Genomic DNA, 20355 nt, shown 5'->3' with positions numbered 1-20355 from the left:
TCTGTATGTTGATTTGGATTGTGGCTACTCAGGTGGACACATTTATTAAAAATCCATCCGAGGGTACACTAAAACGGGTACATCTTATTGTATGCAAATTTATAGTATCTAAAAAATGCCCTAGGGAGGGGGAAGGGTAAGCTGGGATGAAGTGAGAGAGTGGCATGGACATATATACACTACCAAATGTAAAATAGATAGCTAGCGGGAAGCAGCCGCATAGCACAGGGAGATCAGCTCGTTACTTTGTGACCACCTAGAAGGGTGGGATAGGGAGGGTGGGAGGGAGACGCAAGAGGGAGGAGATGTGGGGATATATGTATATGTATAGCTGATTCACTTTGTTATACAGCAGAAACTAACACACCATTGTAAAGCAATTATACTCCAATAAAGGTGTTAAAAATTTTTTAATAAAATTAAAAATGTCCTATAAAGTTGATTTTAAAAAATTAAGAGAGAATAGGAGGAGAACTAGAGACAGTGGGTATAGGGTGGGGGGAAGTTCTTTGTGGCTGGTGAAAAGCCCAGTGCTTGGAATATAATAAATTGTCAATAATTTTTTTAATAAATGAAGAGGGGCTGGAGAAGGAAGGAGCAGCAGGAGATGATACTGGGGAGAGAGAGAGATTCCGCCAGAGACAGGGCGCTCAGGAAAACAAGGTAGCAGTGTGGCTGCTACCAGCCCTGGCTTGGGGTCCCTTGGCCACCCACCGGCTCTCTGCCCTTCCTAGACCAATGTCTCCACGAAAGGGAATGCTGATAGGGCTGACTGCAGGGATGAGGTCCTGGCGAGATCATTCCATGTGCTCAAGGCCTGAGCACACCCCTGGCCTCAATTGATATTAGATGTTATTATACTAACAACAAAGATGTCCCACAGAGATCTGCTGGCCCCCTTTCTGCTCTAGACGTGACCTAATGAGCGCATATGTGTCCCTGGCCTCTGCCTCCCTGCTCTGCTCTTCCTGACATTCTCGGGCAGCTCTCAGCCCTGGGTGAGAAGGTGTTGTCTTTCTGTGGCTGCTCCACAGACAGGGAGGGAGGATGCCTGCCTAGAGTGTCTGGTGGTCCTCGAGGAGGTCGGCAGATAAGCTCCTGAGGTACTCTCCGCTGCTATGCTTCTCCCGGAATGTCTGCAATCCTTCAGATGGGATTGGATAACACACGGGACTTCTTCTTTGGGTATATTGTTTGTCCCAACATCAGAGGCCTCTCTGGACACAGGAGCCCCAGACTTCTGTCCCTTGCTCTGCGAAACCACAAGGATGATTTTTTTTGTCCACAGAGATAACAGTGGGACGATGAATAACAATGGGGCGTGCTCCCCATCTAGGTCTGTACCCAAATAGCAGGAGGAGGTAGAGGTCATGGAAGCATCGAGCTGGGAGGAAACACAGGAGCTGCCCTGCATTTTCCAAGTGTGGTATGTGGAATCACTGTAGGTAGAATAGGATACACCTGTTATCCTAAAACTTATCTTTTGATTTTTATGGACACTTTCTTTTTTTTTAAAATTAACTAGTTAATTTATTTTTGGATGCATTGGGTCTTCGTTGCTGTGTGCAGGCTTTCTCTAGTGGCGGCGAGCGGGGGCTACTCTTCCTTGCAGTGCGCGGGCTTCTCACTACAGTGGCTTCTCTTGTTGCGGAGCACAGGCTCTAGGTGTGTGGGCTTCAGTAGTTGTGGCGCATGGGCTTAGTTGCTCTGCGGCACGTGGGACCTTCCCGGACCAGGGCTTGAACCCGTGTCCCCTGCATTGGCAGGCGGATTCTTAACCACTGCGCCACCAGGGAAGTCCCTATGGACACTTTCTATTTATGTCAATTTTTCCACTCATAATTAAGTATACATGGAGTTTCCTTTTCAAATCATTGCACTTAAGTTTTCATTTTAATAGGTCTTTAATAGGTTTTTAAAGAAGAGTGTTGAGCAAATAACAGATGATTCTATGCAAATATAGCAAAAAACACAGATAACATGCAAATGACTGAAATCTACAGAACATTGATAGACCAACTCCCCATCTGTCAGATGGGAAGCAGAGGCTTCCGGAGGTTGCACAAAAGTCTTGTTTTGGTTTTTTTTTTGGCGGGACGCAGGCCTCTCACTGTTGTGGCCTCTCCCGTTGTGGAGCACAGGCTCCGGACGCGCAGGCTCAGCGGCCATGGCTCACGGGCCTATCCTCTCCGCGGCATGTGGGATCTTCCTGGACTGGGGCACGAACCCGTGTCCCCTGCATCGGCAGGCGGACTCTCAACCACTGTGCCACCAGGGAAGCCCCACAAAAGTCTTAATAGCAAGATTCTTAGTGGTAAATCCAGAGGCATCTAGGAGCCCTGATCCAGAGGTAGTAGTCAAAGAGGGCAGGGTGGGCAGTGCTGAGCTGATCAGGGCTGTAGGAGGGGCCCAGACCCAGCAGACACTGTGGATTTCAGGGCTCCCTCCAAGACCCCCAGAGCATTCCCAGGGTTATGGAAACCTTACCCTTGGCGCCTTGAGCTGCTTTCTAGTGAGCACAAAAGAAAAAGACACTCACCCTCATGCTTCTCTCTGTTTAGTCACCAACCCTGACATTGCTCAGCCAAACCCTAGGCTGACAGGAGCAAGGCGAGGAGTTCCTTGTCCTGCATGCCGGGAGCCCACCGCTTGCCCAGCATTAGGGTCTTTGTGTTAGTGGACCAACACCAACTGCAGAACACTTGTGTCCCCAACCCAGGCAGACACTTACTCGTGGAGTCCTCCTAACACCCACAGGAGGTGGGCCCCATGGCCATCTGCCTTTCAGAGATAGGGAAACCGAGTCTCAGAAATGTTCAGAGCTGGTACAAAGACCAAAAGGTGGCAGAGCAGGGAACTGAACCAAGTGCTGAGGTTAAATGCTGTTCCCCACCACCCCTCCCATGGCATCTTGGAGCCTTGAGTTCAGTGCAACCAGGGCCATTCCCTGTAAGATGCCAGACACCCTCTGCAGCCTCTTACTGGCGTCCCCTAGGGCCAATCCAGCTTGATGAAGTGTTTGCTGCACCCACTTATCCAAGGGCTGGGAGCTGATCCCGCTTTTACAAATAAGAAAACTGAGGCTCAGAATGATGAAGGGATTAGTGCAGGGTAACACACATGGTGAGACCTGGGAATCGAAGCCAGTGCAGAAAGCTTTCCCTCCAATCTCCAGAGTCCCTAGGAGAAGGGAGACCCTTGCTCAGAGAGGGTGATCACAGGTTGGAGAGAGAAGCAGTGCCCCATTTGAGGTACCCACTCTCTGCTGCCTAAGTGTCTGAGGCCCAGCATCCTGGAGAACCACCCCAGGTAAACCGCACTCTTCTGGGCTTACCTTCTAAAGGATCTCAAGTCCTGGAAAAAATAGCATCCCCAGGCAGGGGGCCTCTACAGACAGTAAGATCTCTCAAGCCACTGCAGGGTCCACCCAGGAAGAAGGTCGTTTCCATGAGGCAAGAAAGAGGGCTGCCTGGGGGCAGCCCAGGCCTGGGTTTGAATTCCATCTGAGACCTTCACCCACTATGTGTCCATAGCCACGTTAATCGACCCCGCTTTGCCCATCTACCTACCTATAGTATATGGATAATAATGTCAAATTCAGACGGTAGCTATAAAATATGCAACACCTCTGGCATAGTGCCTAGAATATAGCATGTGCTCAATAAATCAACAATAATAGCAGTCACTGCAGTAATTGTACAATTGTGCAACTTTTTTGCTTTCACAAATTCTTGATCCTTAACCTTCATTCAATCCTAATTGGTATTCTAACTGTCTCTGAACAATCCTTTTTTTTTTTTTTTTGGCTCTATATCTTTGCTTATACTTTATCGCTTCCTGAAACACCATCTCCTTCCCTTTCTATATGCCTAAATTTTATCCATCATTCATGGCACAGCTCTTCATGGATCTTCCTTGTAAAAGAAGCACAGCTGGAGGGAAGAAATCAATAGTCAGGCAGGGTATGAAAGACCAAGAACCATGGCCCAAAGCTCTGGAAGAATCTGAGACCTGGGGCTGAAGTATCTGTTCAACTACCTTCAACTCACCACCCATCCACTTCCCTCCCTCCCACCCAGTCACCTAGAGACCCAGCCACTTACATCTTACCCTCCCACCTGTTCCCTTGCCACCTGTATCTGCTCTCTAACAAACAGTGCCAAATTGCATCTGTCCTTTGTTCTCTTTTCCCTTTCTTTGGCCTTCTTTTGGATCAACTTAGAATTTTTTTCATGTCCTTCTCCTTTATTGGCTTATAAGCAATAACTCCATGCTGTTTTAGTTGTTACTTTAGAGTTTACAGTATACATATAAAATTTGTCATCGTCTACTTTCAAGTGATGTTATACCATTCCATGTACAGAAAAGACCTTACAATAATATATTTACATTTTCCCCCTTTAGGTCTTTGTGCTATTGCTGTCATACATTTTATTTCTCTATGTGTTTTTTTTTTTTTTTTTTTTTTTTTTTTTGCGGTACACGGGCCTCTCACTGTTTTGGCCTCTCCCGTTGCGGAGCACAGGCTCCGGACGTGCAGGCTCAGTAGTTGTGGCTCACGGGCCTAGTTGCTCTGTGGCATGTGGGATCCTCTCAGACCAGGGCTTGAACCCATGTCCCCTGCATTAGCAGGCAGATTCTCAACCACTGCGCCACCAGGGAAGCTCTTCTCTATGTGTTTTTTTTTTTTTTTTTTCTCTATGTGTTTTAAATGCCACATTACATTGTTTTTATTTTTGCTTTAAACAATTATCTTTTAAAGAGATTAAAACAAAAACAGTCTTTATATTTACCCACATGGTTATTATTTCTGGTACTCTTCATTCCTTTGTGTAGATCCAGATTTATAACTGGTATCATTTTCATTCTGCTTGTAGGACTTTTTTTTTTTTTTTTTTTTTTTTGGCTGCATTGGGTCTTCGTTGCTGTGCTTGGGCTTCCTCTAGTTGCGGCGAGCAGGAGCTGCTCTTCGTTGCGGCACGCAGGCTTCTCATTGTTGTGGTTTCTCTTGTTGCAGAGCACGGGCTCCAGGTGCACGGACTTCAGTAGTTGTGGCACGCAGGCTCCAGAGCGCAGGCTCAGTAGCTGTGGCACACGGGCTTAGTTGCTCCACGGCATGTGGGATCTTCCCAGACCAGGGCTCGAACCAGTGTACCCTGCAATGGCAGGCGGATTCTTAACCACTGCGCCACCAGGGAAGCCCAGGACTTCTTTTGGTATTCCTTGTAGTGCAGATCTGTTGGTGGTGAGTTCCTTTTTGATCTTTATACCTAAAGAGGTCTTTATTTCACCATTTTTGAAAGGTATTTTTACTAGGTAAAAAATTCTGGGGTGACAATTCTTATATTTCAGTACTTTAAAAGTTTGATAGGCTATTTCTGATTTACGTTTATTCCAACAAAAAATCTATGGTCTTTTCCTATAGCTACTTTTAAGATTTTCTCTTGTTTTGAGCAATTTGATTATATCTTGTACCTTGGTATAATTTTATTATTCCTTGTGCATGGGATTCACTGAGTTTCTTAAGTATCTGGATTTATAGTTTTTACTAATATGTCCATTAGTTCTTCAAAAAATTTCTTTTGATAGAACTACCACGTGATCCAGCCATCCTACTTCCAGGTATATAACCAAAGGAGATGAAAACACAATCTTGAAGAGATATCTGCAGTCCCACATTCATTGCAGCACTATTCACAATAGGCAAGATGTGGAAACAACCTAAGTGAATGGATAAAGAAGAATACAGAGCACACACACACACACTGGAATATTATTCAGCTATGAGAAAGAAGGAAATTCTGCCATTTGCAACAACATGGATGGACCTTGGGGCATTATGCTAAGTGAAATAAGTCAGATGGAGAAAGACAAATACTGTGTGAGCTCACTCATATGCAGAATCTAAAGAAGCTAAACTCACAGAAAAAAAAGTAGAATGGCAGTTACCAGGGACTAGGGGGGTAGGGGAAATGGGGAGATATTGGTCAGTGAGTACAAACTTTCAGTTATAAGATGAATAAGTTCTGGGGATTTAATGTACAGCATGGTGATTATTGTTAACAATACTGTATTTTTACAATAATACTGTGCATTTGAAAGTTGCTAAGAGAGTAAATCTTAAATGTTCTCACCACAAAGAAGAAATGGTAATTATGTAATGTGATAAAGGTGTTACCTAATGATATGGTGGTAATCATTTTGCAATATGTAGGTGTGTCAAATCAACACATTATACACCTTAAACTTACACAATGTTATGTGTCAGCAATACCTCAAAGCTGGAAAAAAATTTTTCACCTCCTCTCCTTCAGGGACTTTAGGATGCTTGAAGTTGTCCTACAGCCCACTGATGTTTTGTTTGTTTATTTGTAGTATTTTTCCTTTTTGTGTTTCATTTTGGGTAGTTTCTATTGCTCTGTCTGCAAATTCACTAATCTTCTCTTCCACAATATCTAATCTACCATTTGTAGCATCCAGTGTATTTTTTAAAAATCTCAGACATTATAGTTTACTTGTCTATAAGTTCAATTTGAGTATTCTTTATATTTTCTATGTCTCTACTTAACAGTTCAGTCTTTCATCTATCTTTCTGAACATATGGATTATAGTTCTAATAACTGTGTTAAGGTCCCAACCTACTATAATGATGATAACTTCTATAGAATCTACCATCTGTAGAATCTATCATCTATATTCTTTCTGGGTCAGTTTCTAATGATTGATTTTTCTCTTCATTATGGATCATACATTTCTGCTTCATTGGATGTCTGGCGATCTTTGAATGTATGCCAGACATTTAAAATTTTACCTTGTTTTGTGCTATTTGTTTCTGTATTCCTATAAATATGCTTGACTCTTGTTATGGGACATGATTAAGTTACTTAGAGCCAGTTTAATTCTTTCAGATATTGTTTTTAAGCTTTTTCAGATAGGGCCAGAGTAGTGTTTATCTTAGTAGAGGGGCTAAATTTTCCCCACTAGTGAGGCAAACTCATCTGATAACTTGTGAATTACATAATTTTCCTCTGGATGTTGAAAACAGACATATGTCTGTCCCTGTGTGAGCTACAGGGATTTTTCCTCTGATCTTTTTTGGGCAATACTTTCTTAGGCCTTGTGAAATTTTCTCATATTCACACACTGGCCAGTACTCAGGTGAATACTGCAGGAACCTTCTACAGATTTCTAGACTTCTCTCTCTGTGCAACTCTTCCTCTCTGATGATTTGCCCTGCAAACTCAAGCCATCTGGGCCTTCCAAATCCAACTTTTCAACATAAGGAGACCACTAAGCTCTCCCTGGTTTTCTTTCTAAGAATTAAGCTGGGACCGTCACAGGGTTCACCTCATTTTCTTCCCATTTTTCAAGAATCATTGTTCTTCATTGCCTAATATGTAACGTCTTAAAAATACTGTTTCATATATTTGTCCAGATTTTTAGTTATTTTGGGTGGAAATAAATCTGGTCCATTAATCCATCTTGGTCAAAATTGGAAGTTGTAAATGTTCACCTTTTGATAGTGAACATGTTTAGTCCATTGTGCTTGTTTCATTGAAACTTGCTGCAAATACCTTGGCTGCTGACAGATGAGAGATGACCCCAGGATGTTCTGTACATGGAGGAATGTGGGGTCCAGGCTCACCTCCCACTGTGCTGCCACTGCCATTCTGATGATTGCTTTAAGTATTAAACAGTTAGAGCCAGTTTTTGTCCAGGCTGTTGTAGCTTACAAAATTTAATTCCTTCAAACACTGGGTTGCTAATCTACTTGCTTTCAGTTCCATTTATTAATCATAACTAAGGTTTTTTCCTGGTCATAGTTCTCAAATCCTGAAGTGCTTTCCCACCCCTCTCCTTTGCCTCTCTCTCAATGTAAAGGCAGCTACCTTGAGCCTATCCAGCTTGAACAGAAAAGACCAAAATTTAAAATTTTCCCTGAGGGCTTTATTCAGCTGATAAGTTTTACTGAGCCTTTATTGCTCAAAGCTTTAAAACTACTATCTCTTACTATTTGGGCCTTCAAAATACTTGTCTTTCCCTTCTTTCAAGGTGCCAAATTTCTGGAATCTCCCAATTTCCTTTCATTTCAACATTTACACTGGCTGAGTCTTTCCTGAATGCACATCGTCTTTGCAATACCCTGCCATCAAGGCCAATAATATCCACACATGTTAATACTCTACTTCCCACCTTTTTCCTTGGTACTGATGACTCATTAGGCATGGGATCTTCCTCCCACATTTCAAAAAATGATGATTTTATCAAATATTTTTTCTCTAACAACATGGATCTCTATTTCTCCAGCCCCCGGCATAGCTTCCTCACTGCTTACCACCACTGCTATGCTAATGTCACATACTGTAGGATTTAATTTCAGCAAGACTCCACTTTCTTTACCAATTTCTGTATCAGTCAGAATGGACTAACAACTATAACAAATCTAAATCTCAGTGGATTAATACAAAGACTTTTTCCTCCCTCACACAAACAAAGTGAATGTTCCTGGTTGGCTGTCCCTTCCATCTTATGGATCCTCCATCATCTTGCACCTTCTTCTGGGTCCTCTGTATTCAGATAGCTGCCTTATAGATAATGAGAGCAGTCAAGATCCTCATGGTATATCGTAGGAGCGGGACCAAGAAGTTGAATTCCATTGATCAGAACTAATCACATGGCCCCATCCAGAGGCAGGGGACACTGGGAAATGTAGTCTTCCTGTGTGCCTAGAAGAAAAAGTAAATGACTTCACAACACTGTCCAAGTGCTTACCTTTACATCCGCTCATCTACCATGAACCCACCAAGAACAAAATGAGAATATCAACAAAGAGAAAGAAAGTATTAAAAAAAAAAAACACAGAAATTCTTGAACTGAAAAATACATTAACTGAACTGAAAACTAATGAGGGGTTCAACAACAGGCAGAAAAAAAATCAGCCTGAAGAAAGGTCATTTAAAATCGTCAAGTCAGAGGAGAAACAAAAGGAAAAAACTGAATGAAGAAAAATGAAGAGAGCTAAGGAACTTATGGGACAGTATCAAGTGGACCAACATACACATTGTATGAATCCCAGAGGGAAAAGACAAAGTGAAAGGGGCAGAGAATTTACTTGAAGAAATAATAACTAAAAATTTCCCAACTCTAAGGAAAGAAATAGACACACAGATTCAAGAAACTCAAAAAACTCCAAAAAGAACCACAATACGACATTATAATCAAACTGTCTAATGTCAAAGACAGAGAGAGAATCTTAGATTCAGCAAAAGAGAATCACAAACAAGGGAGCCTCCATAAGATTTTCAGTGAATTTCTCAACAGAAACTTTGCAGGTCAAAATGAAGTGGGATGATATATTCAAATTGCTGAAAGAAAAAACTGTTGGCCAAGGATACTATATCTGGCCAAACTGTCCTTCAAAAAATGAAGGAGAAATTAAGACTTTCCCAGATGAACAGAAGCTGAGAGAGCTTATTACCACTAGAACTGCTCTAGAAGAAATGCTAAAGAGACTTCTTCAAATTGAAACAAAAGAATGTTAGCAACATGAAGCCATTTTTAAATATAATAATCTTGCCTTTGCACAGCAAAGGAAACCATCAGCAAAATGAAAAGACAACCTAAAGAATAGGAGAAAATATTTGCTAATGATATGACCAATAAGTGGTTAATATCCAAAACATATAAACAGCTCATACAACTCAATATCAAAAGAATCCAAACAACCAGATTAAAAAATGGGCAGAAGACCAAAGAACGAGAGATGATTAACAGGTACATGGAAAGTTGCTCAACATCATTAATCATCAGAGAAATGAAAATCAAAACTACAATGTGATATCAGCTCACACCTGTCTACTTGATAGCTATCATCAAAAAGACCACAGACAACAAATGTTGGCAAGGTTGTGGAGAAAAGGGAAACCAATGTTCATAGCAGCATTATTCACAATTGCCAAGATATGGAAACAACCTTAAGTGTCCATCAACAGATGAATGGATAAAGAAGATATGGTATGTATATATACAATAGAATACTACTCAGTCATAAAAAGAATGAAAATTTGCCATTTGCAACAACATGGATGGACTTGGAGGGCATTATGCTAAGTGAAATAAGTCAGACAGAGAAAGACAAATATGTATAATATCACTTATATGTGGAATCTAAAAAATACAACAAACTAGTGAATATAACAAAAAAGAATCAGACTCACATATAGAGAGAACAAACTAGTGCTTATCAGTAGGGAGAGGGAAAGGGGAGGGGTAAGATAGAGGAGGGGGACTAAGAGGTACAAACTATTATGCATAAAATAAATAAGCTACAAGGATACATTATATAACACAGGGGATATAGTCAATATTTTATAATAACTATAAATGGAGTATAAACTTAAAAAATTATGAATCACTATGCTGTACATCTGTAACTTACATAATACTGTACATCAACAATATCTCAATTCTTTTTAAAGTAAAAAAGAAAGAAAAATGTAAAAAAAAAGATCTCCAGTAATAGTAAATACATGAATAAATATAGTAATCTTGATGCAGGGAACTTATATACACATGTGACAAAAAGCATTTTTTAAACCAAAAACCTATGTTCTGGGAATACAATGTAATTTGAGACATGAATAATATAAAATAGAGGAAGTGGGGAGCTGTAATGGAGTAGAGATTTTTGTATGCAACTGAAGTAAAATTGTTATCAGTTTAAAATAGAATGTTATATTTTTAGGAGGCTTTATGCAATTGCAATGGCATCCACAAAGAAAACATCCATAGAACATACACAAAGGGAAATGAGAAAGGAACCAAAGTATATTACTACAAGAGAAAAATAAAGAAATACAAAGGAAGAAAGGAAGAAAGGAAAGGAGGGACAAAAAAGCTACAAGACACACAGAAAACAGTTAACAAAATGGTAACAGTAAGTCCTTCCCTCTCATTAGTTATTTTAAATGTAAATAGATAAACTCAACCAAAAAACATAGATTGGCTGAATGGATTTTAAAAACAAAATCAAAAAAAGGGTGTCTCTAAGTGACTTACTTTAGATCTCAGGACACATTATAGACTGAAGGTGAAAGGATGGAAAGATACTCTACAAATGGTAACCAAAAGAGAAAAGGAGTACTAATATCAAAAATAAAAATATACTTTAAATCAAAAACTGTTATAAGAGATAATTCACCAAGAAGATATAACAATTATAAATATTTATGCACCCAACCTCAGAGCTCCTAAATATATGAAACAAACTGCAGAGTTGAAGGGAGAAATAGACAGCAACACAATAATAGCTGAAGACTTCAACACCCCTATTTTCAATAATGAATAGAACAAACAGAGAGAAGATCAGTAAGAAAATAGAGAACCTGAACTTGAACAATATAGCAATTGGACCTAATAGAGCACTCCACCTAATAACAACAGAATATACATTCTTCTCAAGTGCACTTGGAACATTTTCTATGACAGACCATGTGTCAGGCCATAAAACAAGTCTTAACAAATTCAAGATTGAAATTATACAAAGTATCTTTTCTGATTACAAATGGAATGAAATTGGAAATCAAAAGCACATGAGAAACAGAAAAATTCATGAATATGTGAAAATTAAACAGCACACCCTTAAACTACCAATGCACCAAAGAATAAATCACAAGAGAAATTAGAGATAAATGAAAATTAAAATACAATATACCAGCACTTATGGGATACAATGAAAGCAGTGCTAAGAGGGAATTTTATAGCTGTAAATGTGTACATTAAAAAAGAAGATCTCAATTTAACATTTTAAATTTACACCTACAGAAACTAGGGGTAAAAAACTAAACCCAAAACTAGCAGAAGCAAGGAAATATAAAGATGAGAGAAGAGAAAAATGAAATAGAGAACAGAAAAACAATAGAAAAAAAATCAATAAAATTGAGATAAATTTTTGAAAGATTGATAAAATTGACAAAATCTTAGCTAGATTAACTAATAATAAAAGAGAATACTCAAATAACTAAAATCAGAAATGAAAGAGGAGATATTACAAATGGTGCCACAGAAATAAAAACAGTTCATTTTTTATATAAAAAAGAATACTATGAACAATTGTATACATAAATTGGAAGAAATGGATTTATTTCTTGAAACACACAACATACCAAGTCTGAATCATGAAGAAGCAGAAAATATGAGCAGACTAATAATGAGTAAGGAGATTGAATAAGTAATCAAAAAGCTGCCATTGCTGAGAAGAGGGAGAGGGTGTAACTATATGTAATAAAACCAGCTCAGACCTGACTCTCAGGGCTCCTCCTCCAGCATCTTGGGATCTGACACTGACCCAACAGGGCAGTGACAGACACTGAGAATAGGAGAACTAGACACTGATTCATATCTGGCTCTGGCTTTAGCCCCTCCATCTCCAGCCCCACCTCCCGCCATCACACTTTTTGACTTCAGACACAAAGCTATAAAACAATGGAACAGAATAGAGAGCCCATAAATAAATCCAAGCACTTAATGGTCAATTAATCTATGACAAAGGAGGAAAGAATATACAATAGAGAAAAGACAGTCTCTTCAATAAGTGGTGCTGGGAAAACTGGACAGCTAAATGTAAAAGAATGAAATTAGAAAATTTTCTCATAACACATATAAAAATAAACTCAAAATGGATTAAAGATCTAAATGTAAGACCAGAAACCATAAAAATCCTAGAAGAAAACATAGGCAGAACACTCTTTGACATAGATTGTAGCAATATATTTTTGGATCTGTCTCCTCAGGCAAAGGAAACAAAAGAAAAAATGAACAAATGGATTCTAGTTAAACTTAAAAGCTTTTGTACAGCAAAGGAAACCATCAACAAAATGAAAAGGCAATCTACTGAAGGGGAGAAAATATTTGAAAATGATATGTCTGATAGGGGTTAATCCAAAATATATGAACAGCTCGTATAACTCAATATCAAAAAAACACCAAAAAACCCAATAAAAAATTGGGCAGAAGACCTGAATAGACATTTTTCCAGAGAAGACAGACAGATGGTCAACAGGCACATGAAAAGATGCTCAACATGGCTAATCACCATAGAAATGAAAATCAAAACCACAATGTGATATCACCTCACACCTGTTTATTTGATGGCTGTAATCAAAAAGACCACAGATAACAAATGTTGGCAAGGATGTGGAGGCAAAGGAACCCTAGTACACTGTTGGTGGGAAGGTTAATGGTGTAGCTGCTATGGAAAACAATATGCAGATTCCTCAAAAAATGAAAAATAGAACTACCATATGACCAAGCAATTCCACTCAGGGATATATATCCGAAGAAAATGAAAACACTAATTCAAAGAGACACATGCACCCCAATGTTTATAGCAGCTTATTTACCATAGCCAAGATAAGGAAGAAACCTAAGTGTCCATCAACAGATGAATGGATACAGAAGAAGATATAAATATTCCAATATATACATATATATGTATTCTGTATATATATATGTATTTATCAGAATACTACTCAGCCATAATAAAGAAAGTTTTGCTTTTTGCAACATGGAGGCTATTATGCTTAGTGAAATGTCAGGTGGAGAAAGACAAATACCATACAATTTAACTTATATATGTAATATAAAAAATAAACAAATAAATAAATACACTGAAACAGAAATAGATTTACAGATACAGCGAACAAATTAATGGTTCCCAGTGGGAGAGGAAAGTGGGGAGAGACAAGATAGAGGAAAGGAAATATGAGGTATAAACTACTATGTATAAAATAAATAAGCTACAAGGATATATTGTACAACACAGGGAATATAGCCAATATTATATAAAACCATTAAATGGAGTTTAATCTATAAAAATACTGAATCACTATGCTATACACCTGAAAATAATATAGTACTGTAAATCAACTATACTTCAATAAAAAAGGAAAATTAAGAAAACAAATCCATTTACAATGGCATCAAAAAGAATCATATCTAGTAATAAACCTAACCAGAGAGATGAAAGATTTGTACACTGTAAAATACAAAACATTGTGAAAAAAATTAAAGAAGATACAAATAAATGGAAAGGCATCCCTTGTTCATGGGTTTGTACTACTTAAAGTGATCTGCAGATTCAACGTGATCACTATCAAAATCTCAGTGACATTCTTCGTAGACTTAGAAAAATACATCCTAAAATTCATATGGTACTCCAAGAGACCCTGAATAGCCAAACAATTTTGAAAAAGAGAAACAAATTTGGAGGTCTCATATTTCCTGATTTCAAAACATATAACAAAGGTACAGTAATCAAAACAGTGTGATACTGGCAAAAAAACCAACACATAAATCAATGACTAGAATAGAGATCCCAGAAATAAATACTCACATATATGGTCAAGTGATCTTCAACAAGAATGTCAAGACCAGTGAGTAAGGAAATTATAGTCTTTTCAACAGATAGTAGTAGGAAAACTGAATATCCCCATGCAAAAGAATGAAATTGAACCCTTACTTTACACCATATACAAAAATTTACTCAAAGTGGATGAAAGACCTAAGTGTAAGACTTAAAACTATAAAAGTCTTAGAAGAAAACATTAGGGAAAATCTTTATGATATTGGGCTGAATGTTTTCTTAGATATGACACCAAAAGCATAGGCAACAAAAGCAAAAATAGACATATGGGATTACCTCAAGGTTTAAAACTTTGGTGCATCAAAGGACATCATCAACAGAGTAAAAAGAGAACATAAAGAATGGAAGAAAACATTTGCAAGTCATATATGTGATGAGGGTCTAGTGTTCAGAATATAAAAAGAAGTCCTACAACTCAACAAGAAAAAAATATAATGACCCAATTAAAAACGGGCAAAGAGGGCGTCCCTGGTGGCGCAGTGGTTGAGAGTCCGCCTGCCGATCCAGGGGACATGGGTTCATGCCCCAGTCTGGGAAGATCCCACATGCTGCGGAGCGGCTGGGGCCATGAGCCATGGCCGCTGAGCCTGCACATCCGGAGCCTGTGCTCCACAACGGGAGAGGCCACAGCAGTGAGAGGCCTGTGTACCGCAAAAAAAAAATAATAATAATAAATAAATAAAATTTAAAAAAAAATAAAAACGGGCAAAGAATTTGAATAGACATTTCTCCAAAGATGATATATCATGGCCAAAAAGCATATGAAAAGATGCTCAACATCACTAATCATCATAAAAATGCAAAGCAACACCACAGTGAAATACCACCTCAGAGCCACTAGGATGACAATTACTAAAAACAAAGAAGTAGAAAATAACAAGTATTAGCAAGGATGCATAGAAATTGGCACTCTTGTGCACCATTAGTGGATTTGTAAAGTGGTATAACATATGGAAAACAGTATGAAGTTTCTTCAAAATATTAAAAATAGAACTGCCATACGATCTAGCAATCCCTCTTCTGGGTATATATCCAAAATAATTGAAACCAGGGTGTTGAAGAGATTTTTTCACACCCATGTTTATAGAAGCACTGTTCACAATAGTCAAGAAGTGGAAGCAATCCACATGTCCATTGATGGATGAATGGGAAAACAAAGTGTGGTGCATGCATACATACAATGTTATTCAGCCTTAAAAAGGGAGAAAGTCCTGTCAACATGTACAACATGGATGAATCTTGAGGACATTATGCTAAGTGAAATAAGTCATCACAAAATGACAAATACTGTATGATTCCACTTATATGAGGTATCTAAATTAGTCAAATTCATAGAAACAAGAAGTAGAGTGGTGGTTACTAGAGGCTGAAGAGAGAGGGAAAGAGGAGTTGTTTAATGGGTATAGAGTTTCAGATTTGCAAGATGATAAAATTCTGGAGATCTATTTCACAATACGTTAATATACTTAATAGTACTGAAATGTACACTTAAAAATGGTTAAGAGGGGGCTTCCCTGGTGGCGCAGTGGTTAAGAGTCCTCCTGCCGATGCAGGGGACATGGGTTCGTGCCCTAGTCTGGGAAGATCCCACATGCCGTGGAGCGGCTGGGCCCGTGAGCCATGGCCGCTGAGCCTGCGCGTCCGGAGCGTGTGCTCCGCAGCGGGAGAGGCCACAGCAGTGAGAGGCCCGCGTACCGCAAAAAAATATATATATATTAGTTAAGAGGGCAAATTTTACATTAAGTGTGTCTTTTTTTTTTTTTTTTTTGCGGTATGTGGGCCTCTCACTGCTGTGGCCTCTCCCGCTGCGGAGCACACGCTCCGGACGCGCAGGCTCAGCGGCCATGGCTCACGGGCCCAGCCGCTCCACGGCATGTGGGATCTTCCCAGACTAGGGCACGAACCCATGTCCCCTGCATCGGCAGGAGGACTCTTAACCACTGCGCCACCAGGGAAGCCCCCGTTAAGTGGGTCTTTTAAAATCACTATTTAAAAAATATGTGTAGGAATAAATAAAAATGAGACCACTAAATTTCAAACCCTGTGATTTGTAGCCAAACACATACTCAGAGAAAAACTTATAGCCTTAAATGCATTTCTTAGAAAGAAAGGTTAAAAATTAATGAAATAAGTTTTAAACTCAATAAGTTCAACAAACATATTAAAAACTATAGACCAAAGATAATAGAAGAAACATGTCAAAGTCAATAAAAAAAAATTTAAAACAGAAGTGATCAATATAACTAAAAACTGGTTATTTGAAAAATTCAATAAAAAAGACAAATCTTTGGCAAGTGTGATCAAGAGAAGAGCATGACAAAAAAACAGTTTAGAAAACCCCCCAATATTGAGAACATGAAATAAGACATAATTTTTGGAGAAGAATATTTTTCAATTATGAAAGAATTTCCATATACCAGATTCTTTTCTCACAGGTTATTACAAAATATTGGGTATAGTTCCCTGTGCTATACAGTAGGTCATTGTTTGTTATCCATTTCATATATAATAGTGTGTATATGTTAATCCCAAACTCCTAATTTACCCCTCCCTCCTCTTTCCCCTTTGGTAATCATAAATTTGTTTCCTATGTCTGTGGGTCTGTTTCTGTTTTGTATATAAGTTCATTTGTATGATATTTTTTTTTAGATTCCGCATATAAGCAATATCATATGATATTTGTCTTTCTCTGTCTGGCTTAATTCACTTAGTATGATATCTAGGTCTATCCATGTTGCTGCAATGGCATTATTTCATTCTTTTTATAGCTGAGTAATATTCCACTGTATACCACATCTTCTTTATCCATTCCTCTGTCGATAGACATTTACGTTGCTTCCATGTCTTGGCTATTGTAAATAGTGCTGCTATGAACATTGGGTGCATGTATATTTTAGAATTGCGGTTTTCTCCAGATAAACGCCCAGGTGTGGGATTGCAGGATCATATGGTAGCTCTATTTTAGTTTTTTAAGGAACCTCCATACTGTTCTCCATAGTGGCTGTACCGATTTGCATTGCCACCAACAGTATAGGAGGGTTCCTTTTTCTCTACATCCTCTCCAGTATTTATTATTTGTAGACCTTTTAATGAGGGCCATTCTGACCAGTGTGGCCACTGTAGTTTTGATTTGCATTTCTCTAATAATTAGCGATATTGAGCATATTTTCATGTGTCTCTTGGCCATCTATATGTCTTCTTTGGAGAAATGTCTATTTAGATCTTCTGCCCATTTTTTATTAGATTTTTTTTTTAATATTGAGCTGTATGAGTTGTTTGTACACTTTGGAGTTTAATTCCTCATCGGTCTCATCGTTTGCAAATATTTTCTCCCATTCTGTATGTTATCTTTTCATTTTGTTTATGGTTTCCTTTGCTGTGCAAAAGCTTTTAAGTTTAATTAGGCCCCATTTGTTTAATTTTGTTTTTATTTTCATTACTCTAGAAGATAGATCCAAAAGATACTGTCACGATTTATGTCAAAAAGTGTTCTGCCTATGTTTTCTTCTAGGAGTTATATAGTATCTGGTCTTCCATTTAGGTCTTTAATCCATTTTGAGTTTATTTTTCTGTATGGTGTTAGGGAGTGTTCTAATTTTATTCTTTTACATGTAGCTGTCCAGTTTTCCCAGCACCACTTATTGAAGAGACTGTCTTTTCTCTATTGTATACTCTTGCCTTCTTTGTCATAGATTAATTGACCATAGATAGGTGCATGGGTTTATTTCTGGGGGAAACCTGAATTTATGGATGAGTTTCTTGGAAAATATTTGAGTGAGGATTACACAACATATATAATTGTCAATATTCATTAAAATAAACACTTAAGACTTGTGCATTTTGTTGCATATAAATTATAACTTAATTTTAAAACATAAATAATAAAAATTGTTTATCCTTCAATGATTTCCCTCTACATAAAGCACTAGGATCATATACTGTGCACAGGAAATCTATCAGACTTTCAAAGAACAGACGACAATAGCTATGAGCCTAAAAACTTGTAGACAATTTCTCAATATAACTCTGAAATCAAAAAGTGGCAAGTGTAGTACAATGAAATGAGAGTAGAGAGTAGAGTAGCTGCACTTATAAAGTTACATTTAACTTTTATAATTATTAGAAAATCAAATCTGGATCATATCAAAAGAACAATATGTTATAACCAAATAGAGTTACCTCAGAAACGTATAATTGGTTCAACATTAGATAATTTAAAAATAAACTTACTATATTAACAGATTAAGAAGAAAGGGAAAATGACCTTCTTAATTGATGCTATAAAAGCATTCTTTTAAAGTATCTCTCAGAAAGCTACAGAAGACATCAGAGTAAGTGATGAAACACTGGAAGTATTTTCATTAATGTAAAATAACAAGGCAACTGCAAATATTGAAGATTGTCCTAAAGGCTTTTTCCAAGGGAGAAAAAACAAATAACATATAAACCCAGAAAAAATATAAACAGACAAAATTGTCTAACTCTTGGTAATATACTCAAATACATAGAAAATTTTATAACATACCAATTGATAAATTGCCAGAACAAGTAAGAGAGTATAGCAAGTAACTTTCTTTTACCAGCAAAAAACACTTTAAAACTATAATTGAAAAATTCCCATTCATTTTTTCAAAAATCTATAAAACTTCTATTTCTACTTTTCTAATGTGTAATAATAATAATAATAACTTTGAATTGTGAAAGACATATATGAAGCAAATTACAAAATTTTGGAAGACATACAAATAATAGATTATAGTTGGAAAATATACTGTGATAGTGGATGGGATGACTGTTAACATGTCAATTCACTAAGATGTAATTATTAACTGAAATTACAATAGAAACATTTAAAGGGATTTTATGAGAGATTCCAAAATTCATCTGAAAGAGAGAATTTCAAGAATATAGAAGATGATTTGAAAAGACAAGAAAAAAGTGATAAGTGAGGAATGTGGCCTTTAATCTAACAAAGCATACTGAAAAGCTATAATAATTATAACTGTATGGTGTTGATTCAGGTATAAACAAGTAGATAATTAAACAGAATAGAGAATACAGAATGAAAACTATGGATGCATAGGAATTAAATATATTGAAAGTTGCATTGCAAAAGAGTTTTTGAAAGTATAGAATATTCAATCAATGATTTGGGAACAATGAACTATATAATGTGGAAGTGGAAACAAAGTTGCCTTATCCCTTCACAAATATGAACTCATCTGTACAATTACTAGGAGAAAATTTAGGCTAATATGTTTATTATAATTAGCAGATAAGAAGGAGTTCTTAAGACATATTTTTTTAATTGCAAATGGAAAAAAAACAAATGAATTTGATTATATAAAAACAAAGGAGAAAAAATTAGTGATAGACTGGAGGAAAATGTTTGCATAAAACATATCAGCTAATAAATAATATCCAGAATATATAATGAACTACAGTGAAAAGAAGAGACAGAAGAGACAAACCACCTGCCTAGAAAAAGGGCAAAGGCTATAAACTGACAATTTCCAGGAAAGGATATACAGATGGGCCTAAAACTTTAAGAGAGGGACCCTTACGCTTTTATCAGAGTTATCTGTAGTCAAAAGAGCACCCCAAGAGAGTGAGGCAAACCAGCATTGCTCTTTTTTTTCCTCTATCCTTCTGCCACTTGGCCCAAGACATGGCTGCAGTTGTGGGAAGTGGGATAACTAGAGCTCCAGCTTTAGTTTTCTAGCCAGAGGACCACAATAGGGAGCCACAGGGAAATAAAAAGTATGCAGAAGGTTGCAGAGAAGAGGGAACTTGGAAGAACAAACCCATGAACTTGTTTATGAAATCCTGGTCTCACCTCTGAATTGTGCATGCATAGATCTAATTCTATACAGCATACCAAAGGTTTTGAGAACTAAACTAAGAGATAGACTGCTTTCCAGGACCCAGACTGA

The 20355-nt window shown here is 37.7% G+C and overlaps 1 long non-coding RNA gene across 1 annotated transcript; it reads right to left on the bottom strand.

Annotated features, from left to right (window-relative positions):
* Positions 1–6008: 6008 nt before the first annotated feature.
* On the bottom strand, positions 6009–16100 carry LOC117196295 (uncharacterized). The gene is made up of 2 exons (XR_007477665.1): positions 12165–16100; positions 6009–8726 (listed from the first exon to the last, which is right to left on the bottom strand). It is a non-coding gene; the product is annotated as an uncharacterized LOC117196295 (long non-coding RNA).
* Positions 16101–20355: the final 4255 nt, after the last annotated feature.

This window comes from Orcinus orca, chromosome 5 (assembly GCF_937001465.1).
Source record: "Orcinus orca chromosome 5, mOrcOrc1.1, whole genome shotgun sequence".
Classification (NCBI taxonomy): Eukaryota; Metazoa; Chordata; class Mammalia; order Artiodactyla; family Delphinidae; genus Orcinus; species Orcinus orca.
Note: the sequence above shows the minus strand (reverse complement) of the source record. Positions and strands in the feature narration are given on the sequence as shown.